The sequence below is a fragment of the Oncorhynchus kisutch genome, unplaced genomic scaffold (genome assembly GCF_002021735.2).
Source record: "Oncorhynchus kisutch isolate 150728-3 unplaced genomic scaffold, Okis_V2 scaffold1553, whole genome shotgun sequence".
NCBI classification, from domain to species: domain Eukaryota; kingdom Metazoa; phylum Chordata; class Actinopteri; order Salmoniformes; family Salmonidae; genus Oncorhynchus; species Oncorhynchus kisutch.
In genome coordinates, this window is record NW_022263498.1 from 18,707 (window position 1) to 35,712 (window position 17,006).

The window sequence follows — 17,006 nt, forward strand, 5'->3', positions numbered from 1 at the left end:
CACACACACACACACACACACACACACACACACACACACACACACACACACACACACACACACACACACACACACACACACACACACACACACACACACACACACACACACACACACACACACACACACACACACACACACACACACACACACACACACACACACACACACACAGTGTTCTGTGAAGTTCACCTTTTAAACCCCTGATTAAGATGCAGACAGATGTTCTTCATACACTTCATAATAACTCCTCACACTGATGTCACACACAGACAGTATTTAAAAAGGCCATCGGTGGCACAGAAAGAGATAGAGTCAAAATGTGAACTCCATTTGAAGGTTGGAGAAGCCACAAACAGGCCTGTCAAAGTGATAGGATGAAAGACTGCGCTCCTCATTACTTGTTGTCATGCATCATGTTATATCACTCTGTTTAGAATATCCTGTTAGGTCTACCAACTTCCTTCTTGAAGGTGATAGGATTCTTAATACATTCTAATCAACTGTAGTGGACCACAGACAGACATCAGAGAGGTACCAGTGGAGATGCATATCAAAGCAACTACTCAATTACTAGTAATCATACAGTAGATATTACCGTTAGGAGTCAGTTAGAAAGGTAATCATACAGTAGATATTACCGTTAGGAGTCAGTTAGAAAGGTAATCATACAGTAGATATTACCATTAGGAGTCAGTTAGAAAGGTAATCATACAGTAGATATTACCGTTAGGAGTCAGTTAGAAAGGTAATCATACAGTAGATATTACCATTAGGAGTCAGTTAGAAATGTAATCATACAGTAGATATTACCATTAGGAGTCAGTTAGAAAGGTAAACATACAGTAGATATTACCATTAGGAGTCAGTTAGAAAGGTAATCATACAGTAGATATTACCATTAGGAGTCAGTTAGAAATGTAATCATACAGTAGATATTACCATTAGGAGTCAGTTAGAAAGGTAATCATACAGTAGATATTACCATTAGGAGTCAGTTAGAAAGGTAATCATACAGTAGATATTACCATTAGGAGTCAGTTAGAAATGTAATCATACAGTAGATATTACCATTAGGAGTCAGTTAGAAAGGTAATCATACAGTAGATATTACCATTAGGAGTCAGTTAGAAATGTAATCATACAGTAGATATTACCATTAGGAGTCAGTTAGAAAGGTAATCATACAGTAGATATTACCATTAGGAGTCAGTTAGAAAGGTAATCATACAGTAGATATTACCATTAGGAGTCAGTTAGAAAGGTAATCATACAGTAGATATTACCATTAGGAGTCAGTTAGAAATGTAATCGTAAGTAAGTTAATACTATAAGTAAAAGTTAAAATCATATATATTACAATAAAAGGTCAGACTGAATTAGTTGATTAATTGATTGGGGTAATCATTGATATTCGGTACGGTTAGATAAGATGGCCGACTACGTCAACAAACAGATGATTGAATTAAACAAAGTTAATGAAGAAAACCGGAACAGAGCAACGAGGAGCGTGAAGACTGAGACTCATCTCTCAGGTACAAAGAATTATCTTTCTCTCTCTCACACACACACAGATGCAGACAGGTATGAACGCACAAACCGAAAGCACACACGTATGCTGGCATGTGCACAAACATTAATAGCACATCATAGAAAAACATTGTACGTGTTTGTATTGTTCTGTCTTCTGTGTGGTTCAGTTGGTACAGAGCCTGGGGTTTACAACCTGCTGGGGTCTCATACACTAAAATGCATCAATTCAATATTGGAACTATGTAGAACTATTTAATAAGATCAATTGAAAATAATCTTTCTAACAGCAACACAGTGGATACCCCATCACTGTTTTCAATATCCGATTGGAAAATATGTTTATGAACAATAAGTATTTGAAACATTTTATACAAATGAACTGTGTCATTACTGTGCAGCCCAGATATAAGTTAATTTCCAATTCCACTGGGTAATATTCCTGGGTAATCATGGCAATGCGGGTGAGCGTCACCCCATCTAGTTGGAAGTCCTCTATCATTCTTCTTGGACTGAACCGAGTCATCTATCTATCTATACACACACACGCGCGCGCGCGTAAATACGAGGCAACAGATGAAAGGTGAAAACAACTTCAGGAGATGAGATAAGGGCTTGAACCCCAGCCCTCTAGTACCTTCGAAGTTGGCAACACCAAGAGTAGCCAAGCCAGAACTTCTTCCCAGGGGCTTTGTCAGGATGCGATCCACCAGCCTGTTTTCAATATTTCCGCAAGGTGGCGCCAACTCTCCATTTTTTGTAAATCCTCAATACAACGCTCTGATACTTTCAAAGTGGTCCTGATATTCTTCCGGTAACCAGCGCTTGACTTGGGCAGGATCTCACCGGAGCAGAGTACCGGCACCTCAAATGTTCTACTGCTTGAGCTCCTGTTCCTCTATATCAGATCAAACATAGTGTGGAGCTCCTACACCTAAATATGAAACAGTACCGGAATCCAAAATGAGTACCAGAACCTATTTCAGTCAAAGTCAAGCACTGCCAGTAATGAAACCATTAATGCTCAAATGTATTTATTTTTCAAAAAATGTGACAAAAAATTAAAAAAACTGCATCAGCTCTACTTGACTACACAAGCCAAGTGCATTCAAAAAGTATTCAGATGCCAGACAATTTTCTCACATTTTGTTACAGACTTATTAAAAAATTGATAGAATCATTTTTCCCCTCATCAATCCACACACAATACAACACAATGACAAAGTAGAATTTTTAGCAAATGTATAAAAAAAAAATCATAAACAGAAATACCTTATTTACATAGATATTCAGACTATTTGCTAAGAGACTTGAAATTGAGCTCAGATGCATCCAGTTTCCATTAATAATCCTTGAGATATTCTACAACTTGATTGGAGTCCCTGCTCAGTAAAAGGCGCGTGGCAGTCCGCTTGGAATGCTGCAGAGATTTTGGAGACACCAAAAGACTCTCAGACCATGAGTAACAAGATTCACTGGTCTGATGAAACCAAAATGGAATGCTTTGGCCTGAGTGCCAAGCTCCATGTCTGGAGGAAACCTGGCACCATCCCCACGGTGATGCATGATGGTGGCAGCATCATGCTGTGGGGATGTTTTCAGCAGCAGATACTGGGAGACTAGTCAGTGTAACGAGTGTCGTCGGGAGAAGGAGAAGAGGACCAAAGTCCAGCGTGGTACGTATTCATAATACTTTTAATAAAGATGAATACTGGAACAAAACAACAAACCGAAAAACTAACAGTTCTGCAAGGTGCAACAAAAACACTAAACAGAAAATAACTACCCACAACCCATAGTGGGAAAACAGGCTGCCTAAGTATGGTTCTCAGCTGCCTTTGATTGGAAACCATACCAGGCTAAATACAGAAATACAAAACCTAGAATACAAAACCTAGAATATCCACCCATACTCCTACTCACGCATACTCACGCGGAACTTAGGTCAGGACGTGACAACTCATCTCATATGAATATACTGTACTCAATACCATCTATACCATCACACACTCACTAAGGTCAGGACGTAACAACGTGACAGTCAGGATAGAGGTATAGATGAACGGAGCAAAGTACAGAGAGATCCTTGATGAAAACCTGCTCCAGAGAGTTCAGGACCTCAGACTGGGGTGAAGGTTCACCTTCCAAAAGGGCCCTAAGCACAAAGCCAAGACAATGCAGGAGAGGCTTCAGAACAAGTTTCTGAATGTCCTTGATTGGCCCAGCCAGAGCCCGGACTTAAACCAGATTGAACACCTCTGGAGAGACCTGAAAATAGCTGTGCAGCAATGCTCCACATCCAACCTAACAGAGCTAGAGAGGATCTGCAGTGAAGAATGGGAGAAACACCCCAAATACAGGTGTGCCATGAATGTGGTGTCATACCTAAGGCATCTCAAGGCTGTAATTGCTGCCAAAGGTGCTTCAACAAAGTACTGAGTAAAGGGTCTGAATACTTATGTAAATGTAATATTTACATTTTGTAATATTTAATGAAGTTGCAAAAATGTCTAAAAACCTGTTTTTGCCTCATTATGGGTTATTGTGTGTAGATTGAAGAGGGGAGAAAACAATTTAATCCATTTTAGAATAAGGCTGTAACATAACAAAATATGAAAAAAATCAAGGGGTCTGAATACTTTCCAAATGCGCTGTATAAGCCTGGGATATCAAGCACTAAAATTGATTGGCCATATTGAGTAAAATATTTTCCATCAGCCTATGTCCTTCAGCAAAAACATTCCCACTGGTCATCAATAGTTAACACAGCTACAAAGTCATAATTATGGCTAAGCCCTGCCCATTTCCATAACTTCTCTTCTTAATTAAAATGTGCTTTTAAATCTAACCTAACTAATGAAGGCCAAGTTTTATGCATTGGTCCACCAGACCTTCCGAGCATTTGGGCGGAAGTGTCTGGGAACAAGATTAGGTGTAATGTGACTAAAATGACTTAACTTTAGAGCTTCATCCTTCAGCACAACATGTCACCCTTTACACGTTTATATCATATTCAACATAGTGGGTTATGTCACACTTGACATGGGAGATATTGTCACACAGTTATGCCACGTTTATGAACCCTTTATAAAGCATGACATACACTTAGATGCTTAATAACACATTTATGTAGTGCTTATGACGACATTATGAAGGCTTTATGAAGCCTTTGATATGAAGGCTTTATGAAGACATTATAAGCTGAAGGTCAGACCATGAAGATCAGGCTACATTATGAAGTTAATATTTGAGAGCATTGAAGATTAAATCCTAATCAGTGAAAGAATTATCGACCTAGCTAATTAGCAGATTTGCATCAATCATCATCAATAATCAGCTGATATTCTGTCCACTTTCACCGATGTCAATCATGTCTTTTGTAAACAGTGGTGGAGTGATACTTGTTTAGGTGAGGGAGTACAAAAAATAGTTTATGACATCATTATTTCTCAATCAAAGTATGTACCGACAGATGGCATCTTATGAATCTCTTTATAGAATATACATCAAATGCATCCTCAGATTACAACGTCTGACTATATCCACATTGTCTCAAGAAAATGTTCTTTGTCCTTCACCAAGTCAGGAACAGCTCATTTCAAAATAGACTAAACATCCATGTCAATCTTGAATGATAATTCATCACGTTTTACTGGTGAAATGTAAACACCGCATGCCAATCATCTCAGTCGTTGTCATGGGAATATGCATTTAGATTTCTTGAATTACTGTTTCGTGAGTGAATTAACCAGGAGCTATATGTATCAATCCTTTCCAGATAACATAGGCAATGAGACTACAGAGAAAGACCTGCTACAGACCAGTTACAACACTATGACTGAAGAGAGAGACCAGCTACAGACCAGTTACAACACCCTGACTAAAGAGAGAGACCAGCTACAGACCAGTTACAACACCCTGACTAAAGAGAGAGACCAGCTACAGACCAGTTACAACACCCTGACTAAAGAGAGAGACCGGCAACAGAAGGAGAGAGATGATCTTATGACAAAGTTCTCAAATCTGAGTGAGTTTACCTGATAAATGATTTGATTTTAACATCACATATCTAATATGCAGTAAACTTGTGTTTGTATTCTTCAATAATAGATGCAGAATAATGAGATGGAAAATAATATTTCTGTCTTGTAGAACAAACCTGTCCTGAAGACTGGCAGAAGTTTGAATCCAGTTGGTACTTCCTGTCTACTGTGAAAAAACCCTGGGGGGAGAGAAGACAGGAGTGTCTGATGAGAGGAGCAGACCTGGTGATGTAAACAGTGATAAGGAACAGGTGAGAGAATCAAACATCTCTTGGTGAGTAGTGTATCTTCCAGTATTTAACACATGTAGTCTATAGTAGTTGACAATATCAGTATCTTTCTCACCAACAGGAGTTTCTCTTCAACCTCCACCTGAGCGCCTGGATTGGTCTGACTGACTCTGTTACTGAGGGGGCCTGGAAGTGGATGGACGGCACCCCACTGACCACAGGGTGAGAGATTTGACCATTTTACCTTGTGATATGGAAATAAAAAACAACAATGATATATTGCTTCCAATCATGTTCATAAAAAGTATTGTTTCCACTCAGAAATGTCATTCTACATGAACTAAAGATATATCTTAAAATGTCATTAAAAAACACACATTGAACCCTTTTTGTTGTTTTTTTGCACTGACTCTCTTGCACTGACTATGCACACTCACTAGACTCTACCTGCACACTCACTAGACTCTACCTGCACACTCACTAGACTCTACCCACACACTCACTAGACTCTACCCGCACACTCACTAGACTCTACCTGCACACTCACTAGACTCTACCTGCACACTCACTAGACTCTACCTGCACACTCACTAGACTCTACCCACACACTCACTAGACTCTACCTGCACACTCACTAGACTCTACCTGCACACTCACTAGACTCTACCCACACACTCACTAGACTCTACCCGCACACTCACTAGACTCTACCCACACACTCACTAGACTCTACCCACACACTCACTAGACTCTACCTGCACACTCACTAGACTCTACCCACACACTCACTAGACTCTACCCGCACACTCACTAGACTCTACCCACACACTCACTAGACTCTACCCACACACTCACTAGACTCTACCCACACACTCACTAGACTCTACCTGCACACTCACTAGACTCTACCCGCACACTCACTAGGCTCTACCCGCACACTCACTAGACTCTACCCGCACACTCACTAGACTCTACCCGCACACTCACTAGACTCTACCCGCACACTCACTAGGCTCTACCCGCACACTCACTAGACTCTACCCGCACACTCGCTAGAATCTACCCACACACTCGCTAGAATCTACCCACACACTCGCTAGAATCTACCCACACACTCGCTAGAATCTACCCACACATTCGCTAGAATCTACCCACACACTCGCTAGACTCCACCCACACACTCACTAGACTCTACCCACACACTCAAACACTCAGACATCCTACATTGATACTCCCACACACACACTCAAAACACACACACACGCGCATATTGATGCCACACACTCACACATACACAGCTTCACACTTTTCACATGCAGTGCTGCTACTCTGTTTATTATCTATCCTGATTGCCTAGTCCCCCTTAATGACCTCAACTACCTCGTACCCCTGCACATAGACTCAGTATTCCTTGTTGTTGTTATTTTATTGTGTTACTATTTCCTTTTTCTATTTAGCTTTTTATCTCACATTTTAACTCTGCATTGTTGGGAAAGGACCCCTAAGTAAGCATTTTACATTCAAGTCTACACCTGTTGTATTCAGAGCATGTGACAAATCAAAATGTTTATTCATTATTTTCTCTGTCTTCTTTACCCTGTAGTTACTGGTACTCACAGCAACCTGATAATGGTGGTGACAACCCAGCAAATGGGGAGGAGGACTGTGTTGAGCTGAACACAGAAACCTGGCTTCCTGTAAAGGCATGGAAGGACCAGTCATGTTTTAACAATCGTTACTGGATCTGTGAGAAAAGGGTTTAACATCACCATGACAACAGAGGAGACTGGTGGGAGGGCAGGCGGGCTCATTTTAATTGCTGAATGCAATTTATGGACCGGTATCAAATGCGTCAAACATATTTTAAACACATGTTTGGCTCCTTTTCCTGAATTCCATTCCATCCATTACAATGAGCCTGTCCTCCTACAGCTTCTCCCACCAGCCTCTTCTACATGACACCATACTGTAACACAGATACAGATACCTGCACGGTCTAAATGAAGTGGCTTGCACTCTTGGCCTCGCACGCTAGCAGTGAAAATTTGTCAGAAACATAACACTGTGTCTCACATCTTACTGCTTACTGTGCTCTCCTCACACCAAATAATCAACACTTTTTAATATTCATTCAATGAATTCGTGATTGCATTGTCAAAGAAAGCCCAGTTCGAGTGGCGTCAATTTTCTCTATAGTTTAAGAGTCTGTAGACATACTGTAATCTGTAAAATAATTGTATTCAATGTTTTTAATATAAACATGTTATGTGATTTGCCATAGGCTTGTGATTTTTCCATGATCAATTATTACATAAATTGCTTTAATAAGAAGAACTAAGGCACAGATGAAAAAATAAAGGAAAAATGTCCTTTACAAGCTCTTCCAGCTTCCTGATTGAATGTGATTGGATTGTTAAAACAGTGTGACCTGGACACACACAGAGGGCAGAACAGTACTGAATTGGCACACACACACACACACACACACACACACACACACACACACACACACACACACACACACACACACACACACACACACACACACACACACACACACACAGTGTTCTGTGAAGTTCACCTTTTAAACCCCTGATTAAGATGCAGACAGATGTTCTTCATACACTTCATAATAACTCCTCACACTGATGTCACACACAGACAGTATTTAAAAAGGCCATCGGTGGCACAGAAAGAGATAGAGTCAAAATGTGAACTCCATTTGAAGGTTGGAGAAGCCACAAACAGGCCTGTCAAAGTGATAGGATGAAAGACTGCGCTCCTCATTACTTGTTGTCATGCATCATGTTATATCACTCTGTTTAGAATATCCTGTTAGGTCTACCAACTTCCTTCTTGAAGGTGATAGGATTCTTAATACATTCTAATCAACTGTAGTGGACCACAGACAGACATCAGAGAGGTACCAGTGGAGATGCATATCAAAGCAACTACTCAATTACTAGTAATCATACAGTAGATATTACCGTTAGGAGTCAGTTAGAAAGGTAATCATACAGTAGATATTACCATTAGGAGTCAGTTAGAAAGGTAATCATACAGTAGATATTACCGTTAGGAGTCAGTTAGAAAGGTAATCATACAGTAGATATTACCGTTAGGAGTCAGTTAGAAAGGTAATCATACAGTAGATATTACCATTAGGAGTCAGTTAGAAAGGTAATCATACAGTAGATATTACCATTAGGAGTCAGTTAGAAAGGTAATCATACAGTAGATATTACCGTTAGGAGTCAGTTAGAAAGGTAATCATACAGTAGATATTACCATTAGGAGTCAGTTAGAAAGGTAATCATACAGTAGATATTACCATTAGGAGTCAGTTAGAAAGGTAATCATACAGTAGATATTACCATTAGGAGTCAGTTAGAAAGGTAATCATACAGTAGATATTACCATTAGGAGTCAGTTAGAAAGGTAATCATACAGTAGATATTACCATTAGGAGTCAGTTAGAAAGGTAATCATACAGTAGATATTACCATTAGGAGTCAGTTAGAAAGGTAATCATACAGTAGATATTACCGTTAGGAGTCAGTTAGAAAGGTAATCATACAGTAGATATTACCATTAGGAGTCAGTTAGAAAGGTAATCATTAGTAAGTTAATACTATAAGTAAAAGTAAAAATCATATATATTACAATAAAAGGTCAGACTGAATTAGTTGATTGATTGATTGGGGTCATCATTGATATTCGGTACAGTTAGTTAAGATGGCCGACTACGTCAACAAACAGGTGATTGAATTAAACAAAGTTAATGAAGAAAACCGGAACAGAGCAACGAGGAGCGTGAAGACTGAGACTCATCTCTCAGGTACAAAGAATTATCTTTCTCTCTCTCACACACACACAGATGCAGACAGGTATGAACGCACAAACCGAAAGCACACACGTATGCTGGCATGTGCACAAACATTAATAGCACATCATAGAAAAACACTTGTACGTGTTTGTATTGTTCTGTCTTCTGTGTGGTTCAGTTGGTACAGAGCCTGGGGTTTACAACCTGCTGGGGTCTCATACACTAAAATGCATCAATTCAATATTGGAACTATGTAGAACTATTTAATAAGATCAATTGAAAATAATCTTTCTAACAGCAACACAGTGGATACCCCATCACTGTTTTCAATATCCGATTGGAAAATATGTTTATGAACAATAAGTATTTGAAACATTTTATACAAATGAACTGTGTCATTACTGTGCAGCCCAGATATAAGTTAATTTCCAATTCCACTGGGTAATATTCCTGGGTAATCATGGCAATGCGGGTGAGCGTCACCCCATCTAGTTGGAAGTCCTCTATCATTCTTCTTGGACTGAACCGAGTCATCTATCTATCTATACACACACACGCGCGCGCGCGTAAATACGAGGCAACAGATGAAAGGTTAAAAAACAACTTCAGGAGATGAGATAAGGGCTTGAACCCCAGCCCTCTAGTACCTTCGAAGTTGGCAACACCAAGAGTAGCCAAGCCAGAACTTCTTCCCAGGGGCTTTGTCAGGATGCGATCCACCAGCCTGTTTTCAATATTTCCGCAAGGTGGCGCCAACTCTCCATTTTTTGTAAATCCTCAATACAACGCTCTGATACTTTCAAAGTGGTCCTGATATTCTTCCGGTAACCAGCGCTTGACTTGGGCAGGATCTCACCGGAGCAGAGTACCGGCACCTCAAATGTTCTACTGCTTGAGCTCCTGTTCCTCTATATCAGATCAAACATAGTGTGGAGCTCCTACACCTAAATATGAAACAGTACCGGAATCCAAAATGAGTACCAGAACCTATTTCAGTCAAAGTCAAGCACTGCCAGTAATGAAACCATTAATGCTCAAATGTATTTATTTTTCAAAAAATGTGACAAAAAATTTAAAAAACTGCATCAGCTCTACTTGACTACACAAGCCAAGTGCATTCAAAAAGTATTCAGATGCCAGACAATTTTCTCACATTTTGTTACAGACTTATTAAAAAATTGATAGAATCATTTTTCCCCTCATCAATCCACACACAATACAACACAATGACAAAGTAGAATTTTTAGCAAATGTATAAAAAAAAATTCATAAACAGAAATACCTTATTTACATAGATATTCAGACTATTTGCTAAGAGACTTGAAATTGAGCTCAGATACATCCCGTTTCCATTAATAATCCTTGAGATATTCTACAACTTGATTGGAGTCCCTGCTCAGTAAAAGGCGCGTGGCAGTCCGCTTGGAATGCTGCAGAGATTTTGGAGACACCAAAAGACTCTCAGACCATGAGTAACAAGATTCACTGGTCTGATGAAACCAAAATGGAATGCTTTGGCCTGAGTGCCAAGCTCCATGTCTGGAGGAAACCTGGCACCATCCCCACGGTGATGCATGATGGTGGCAGCATCATGCTGTGGGGATGTTTTCAGCAGCAGATACTGGGAGACTAGTCAGTGTAACGAGTGTCGTCGGGAGAAGGAGAAGAGGACCAAAGTCCAGCGTGGTACGTATTCATAATACTTTTAATAAAGATGAATACTGGAACAAAACAACAAACCGACAAACGAACAGTTCTGCAAGGTGCAACAAAAACACTAAACAGAAAATAACTACCCACAACCCATAGTGGGAAAACAGGCTGCCTAAGTATGGTTCTCAGCTGCCTTTGATTGGAAACCATACCAGGCTAAACACAGAAATACAAAACCTAGAATACAAAACCTAGAATATCCACCCATACTCCTACTCACGCATACTCACGCGGAACTAAGGTCAGGACGTGACAACTCATCTCATATGAATATACTGTACTCAATACCATCTATACCATCACACACTCACTAAGGTCAGGACGTAACAACGTGACAGTCAGGATAGAGGTATAGATGAACGGAGCAAAGTACAGAGAGATCCTTGATGAAAACCTGCTCCAGAGAGTTCAGGACCTCAGACTGGGGTGAAGGTTCACCTTCCAAAAGGGCCCTAAGCACAAAGCCAAGACAATGCAGGAGAGGCTTCAGAACAAGTTTCTGAATGTCCTTGATTGGCCCAGCCAGAGCCCGGACTTAAACCAGATTGAACACCTCTGGAGAGACCTGAAAATAGCTGTGCAGCAATGCTCCACATCCAACCTAACAGAGCTAGAGAGGATCTGCAGTGAAGAATGGGAGAAACACCCCAAATACAGGTGTGCCATGAATGTGGTGTCATACCTAAGGCATCTCAAGGCTGTAATTGCTGCCAAAGGTGCTTCAACAAAGTACTGAGTAAAGGGCCCGAATACTTATGTAAATGTAATATTTACATTTTGTAATATTTAATGAAGTTACAAAAATGTCTAAAAACCTGTTTTTGCCTCATTATGGGTTATTGTGTGTAGATTGAAGAGGGGAGAAAACAATTTAATCCATTTCAGAATAAGGCTGTAACATAACAAAATATGAAAAAAATCAAGGGGTCTGAATACTTTCCAAATGCGCTGTATAAGCCTGGGATATCAAGCACTAAAATTGATTGGCCATATTGAGTAAAATATTTTCCATCAGCCTATGTCCTTCAGCAAAAACATTCCCACTGGTCATCAATAGTTAACACAGCTACAAAGTCATCATTATGGCTAAGCCCTGCCCATTTCCATAACTTCTCTTCTTAATTAAAATGTGCTTTTAAATCTAACCTAACTAATGAAGGCCAAGTTTTATGCATTGGCCCACCAGACCTTCCGAGCATTTGGGCGGAAGTGTCTGGGAACAAGATTAGGTGTAATGTGACTAAAATGACTTAACTTTAGAGCTTCATCCTTCAGCACAACATGTCACCCTTTACACGTTTATATCATATTCAACATAGTGGGTTATGTCACACTTGACATGGGAGATATTGTCACACAGTTATGCCACGTTTATGAACCCTTTATAAAGCATGACATACACTTAGATGCTTAATAACACATTTATGTAGTGCTTATGACTACATTATGAAGGCTTTATGAAGCCTTTGATATGAAGGCTTTATGAAGCCATTATAAGCTGAAGGTCAGACCATGAAGATCAGGCTACATTATGAAGTTAATATTTGAGAGCATTGAAGATTAAATCCTAATCAGTGAAAGAATTATCGACCTAGCTAATTAGCAGATTTGCATCAATCATCATCAATAATCAGCTGATATTCTGTCCACTTTCACCGATGTCAATCATGTCTTTTGTAAACAGTGGTGGAGTGATACTTGTTTAGGTGAGGGAGTACAAAAAATAGTTTATGACATCATTATTTCTCAATCAAAGTATGTACCGACAGATGGCATCTTATGAATCTCTTTATAGAATATACATCAAATGCATCCTCAGATTACAACGTCTGACTATATCCACATTGTCTCAAGAAAATGTTCTTTGTCCTTCACCAAGTCAGGAACAGCTCATTTCAAAATAGACTAAACATCCATGTCAATCTTGAATGATAATTCATCACATTTTACTGGTGAAATGTAAACACCGCATGCCAATCATCTCAGTCGTTGTCATGGGAATATGCATTTAGATTTCTTGAATTACTGTTTCGTGAGTGAATTAACCAGGAGCTACATGTATCAACCCTTTCCAGATAACATAGGCAATGAGACTACAGAGAAAGACCTGCTACAGACCAGTTACAACACTATGACTGAAGAGAGAGACCAGCTACAGACCAGTTACAACACCCTGACTAAAGAGAGAGACCAGCTACAGACCAGGTACAACACCCTGACTAAAGAGAGAGACCAGCTACAGACCAGTTACAACACCCTGACTAAAGAGAGAGACCGGCAACAGAAGGAGAGAGATGATCTTATGACAAAGTTCTCAAATCTGAGTGAGTTTACCTGATAAATGATTTGATTTTAACAGCACATATCTAGTATGCAGTAAACTTGTGTTTGTATTCTTCAATAATAGATGCAGAATAATGAGATGGAAAATAATATTTCTGTCTTGTAGAACAAACCTGTCCTGAAGACTGGCAGAAGTTTGAATCCAGTTGGTACTTCCTGTCTACAGTGAAAAAACCCTGGGGGGAGAGAAGACAGGACTGTCTGAAGAGAGGAGCAGACCTGGTGATGTAAACAGTGATAAGGAACAGGTGAGAGAATCAAACATCTCTTGGTGAGTAGTGTATCTTCCAGTATTTAACACATGTAGTCTATAGTAGTTGACAATATCAGTATCTTTCTCACCAACAGGAGTTTCTCTTCAACCTCCACCTGAGCGCCTGGATTGGTCTGACTGACTGTTACTGAGGGGGCCTGGAAGTGGGTGGACGGCACCCCACTGACCACAGGGTGAGAGATTTGACCATTTTACCTTGTGATATGGAAATAAAAAACAACAATGATATATTGCTTCCAATCATGTTCATAAAAAGTTTCCACTCAGAAATGTCATTCTACATGAACTAAAGATATATCTTAAAATGTAATTAAAAAAATACACATTGACCCCTTTTTGTTGTTTTTTTGCACTGACTCTCTTGCACTGACTATGCACACTCCCTAGACTCTGCCCGCACACTCACTAGACTCTGCCCGCACACTCACTAGACTCTACCCACACACTCACTAGACTCTACCCACACACTCACTAGACTCTACCCACACACTCACTAGACTCTACCCACACACTCACTAGACTCTACCCACACACTCACTAGACTCTACCCACACACTCACTGGACTCTACCCACACACTCACTGGACTCTACCCACACACTCACTGGACTCTACCCACACACTCACTGGACTCTACCCACACACTCACTAGACTCTACCCACACACTCACTAGACTCTACCCACACACTCACTAGACTCTACCCACACACTCACTAGACTCTACCCACACACTCACTAGACTCTACCCACACACTCACTAGACTCTACCCACACACTCACTAGACTCTACCCACACACTCACTAGACTCTACCCACACACTCACTAGACTCTACCCACACACTCACTAGACTCTACCCACACACTCACTAGACTCTACCCACACACTCACTAGACTCTACCCACACACTCACTAGACTCTACCCACACACTCACTAGACTCTACCCACACACTCACTAGACTCTACCCACACACTCACTAGATAAATAGATTTGATAGAGGACTGAGGGTCCTCCAAATATTGAAAGTGTGTAAATAGTTACCCATGTTACTTTGTAAATGTATATATATATTTTTTTTCTTAACATTTTAAAAAATGTTTTTTTCCTCCCAAATTTTTTCCCCAAATTTTCCACAATTTTTGTGGGGGGGGGGGGGGGTGGTTTAAAGTGCAGTTGCATAAACCATCAAGCGCTATGATGAAACTGGCTCTCATGAGGACCGACACAGGAAAGAAAGACCCAAAATGACCTCTGTTTCAGAGGATAAGTTTATTAGTTACCAGCCTCAGAATTAGTAGCCCTAGTAAATGCTTCACAGAGTTAAAGTAACACACATCTCAACATCAACTGTTCAGAGGAGACTGTGTGAATCAGGCCTTCTTGGTCAAATTGCTGCAAAGAAACTACTACTAAAGGACACCAATAGTAAGAAGAGACTTGCTTGGGCCAGGAAACACGAGCAGTGGAAATCTAGTGTTTGGTCTGATGAGTCCAAATGTTTGATTTTTGGTTTCAATCACTGTGTCTTTGAGACGCAGAAACACAGATGATTTCTGCAGTAGCGTGCCGTGGGCCTGGGGCCTGGGCCTTCAGTGAAGTCCTACACAGTCCCACCCGAATTAATCCACCTCTTATTACCATCATTATAGTAATCATGGCTCTAGACACTATACATTTAGACAGAAACGCAGTATAACTAGGCATTGCGTCACCTTGAAATTGACATTTTTATTCAGAGAATTGCAGGGGAAGAGTACAATACCTTTTCATTGTGCAGCTTCGTTGCCCTGCGCGCTTGTTCGTTGAGCTGTAGATCCACTCGGGGGTCCCCAAAAGTTTTCAAAAGCACCATTGCTTGTAAAAGCCCAGCCGTACTTTGGTGTCGTTGCTGCCTTGGTTAGGCAACTCAAGTTTGCAAAGCCAGTGTGGCTCCAAACACCAAATCGATCACTTGCAAATAATAGGCATTCCCAGCAGTACAGTTTGCAGTGCTTCTCGGAGCCTGTGAGCCATTGATAGCGCTCGTAGTTGGAACTTTGAAAGTGGCGAACGAACCCCTTTCCCGCCTGTGACAGGCTTTGTACCGTCGGCGTCGACCTCTCCTGACAATGTCTAACTTTTCTCGAAAAGTTTGTCTTGAGAATGGCGTTATAATTATATCCTCGACCAAATCGATATCTTCTCCTTCCGCCATTGTGGGTTGAAAAAACAGCTTAGTAGTACGCAAATTAATTTGTTTATCAAATTCAGTTTCCTAGTTCTGAGATTCTGCATAGACCTGCCCATATAGGACCTGCCTCTCAATATTGGTAATCCAATCAAAAGACGTGTACGCACTACGCCTGCTAGCTGGCTCCTGTGTAACACTGGAGCCAGCCAGCAGGCGTACAATAGCCAACTCTAAAGCTGATTGGTTGACACAAAATTTTAATTTCCATTCACTTTAAGCTACAAGCGCCCCCACTGTTGATTCTGAAGGCCTGGGGGCAGATTTTAGACCCCTGGCAACACATGATGGCTGAATATGATTGGATAAAAGATCATAAACATAAAGACCAGCCATAAAGACATAAAGACCAGCCCTCCAAATCTCAACCTGGGGCTGGAAGCAGTGCAACCAAGAGGAAAGCTATGAAATGAAGAGTATAACTCTTACTCTGGGGAATAATTTAATACATATTTGTGGGAAAATATATTATATAATATATATATATAAAATCATATTCTGATGATGTTTAGGCCAGCAGAGAAGGCCTTGCTGGCCTTGGCGGCCCAACACTGGATTTCTGCATGTGTGGTTCCCACCGTGGAGCATAGAGGAGGAGGTGTGATGGTGTGTGGGTGCTCTGCTAGTTACACTGTCTGTGATTTATTAAGAATTCAAGGCTCACTTAACCAGCATGGCTATTCTGCAGCGATACGCCATCCCATCTGCTTTGCGCTTAGTGGGACTATCCTTTGTTTTTCAACAGGACAGTGACCCAACCCACCTCCAGGCTGTGTAAGGGCTTTTTGACCAAGATGAAGAGTGATGGAGTGCTGCATC

General features: G+C 40.6%; 1 long non-coding RNA gene across 1 annotated transcript; it reads right to left on the reverse strand.

Annotated features, from left to right (window-relative positions):
• Positions 1-5,464: 5,464 nt before the first annotated feature.
• Positions 5,465-8,009, reverse strand: LOC116366654 (uncharacterized). The gene is made up of 3 exons (XR_004208302.1): positions 7,421-8,009; positions 5,919-6,047; positions 5,465-5,752 (listed from the first exon to the last, which is right to left on the reverse strand). It is a non-coding gene; the product is annotated as an uncharacterized LOC116366654 (long non-coding RNA).
• Between the last annotated feature and the right edge of the window lie 8,997 nt (positions 8,010-17,006).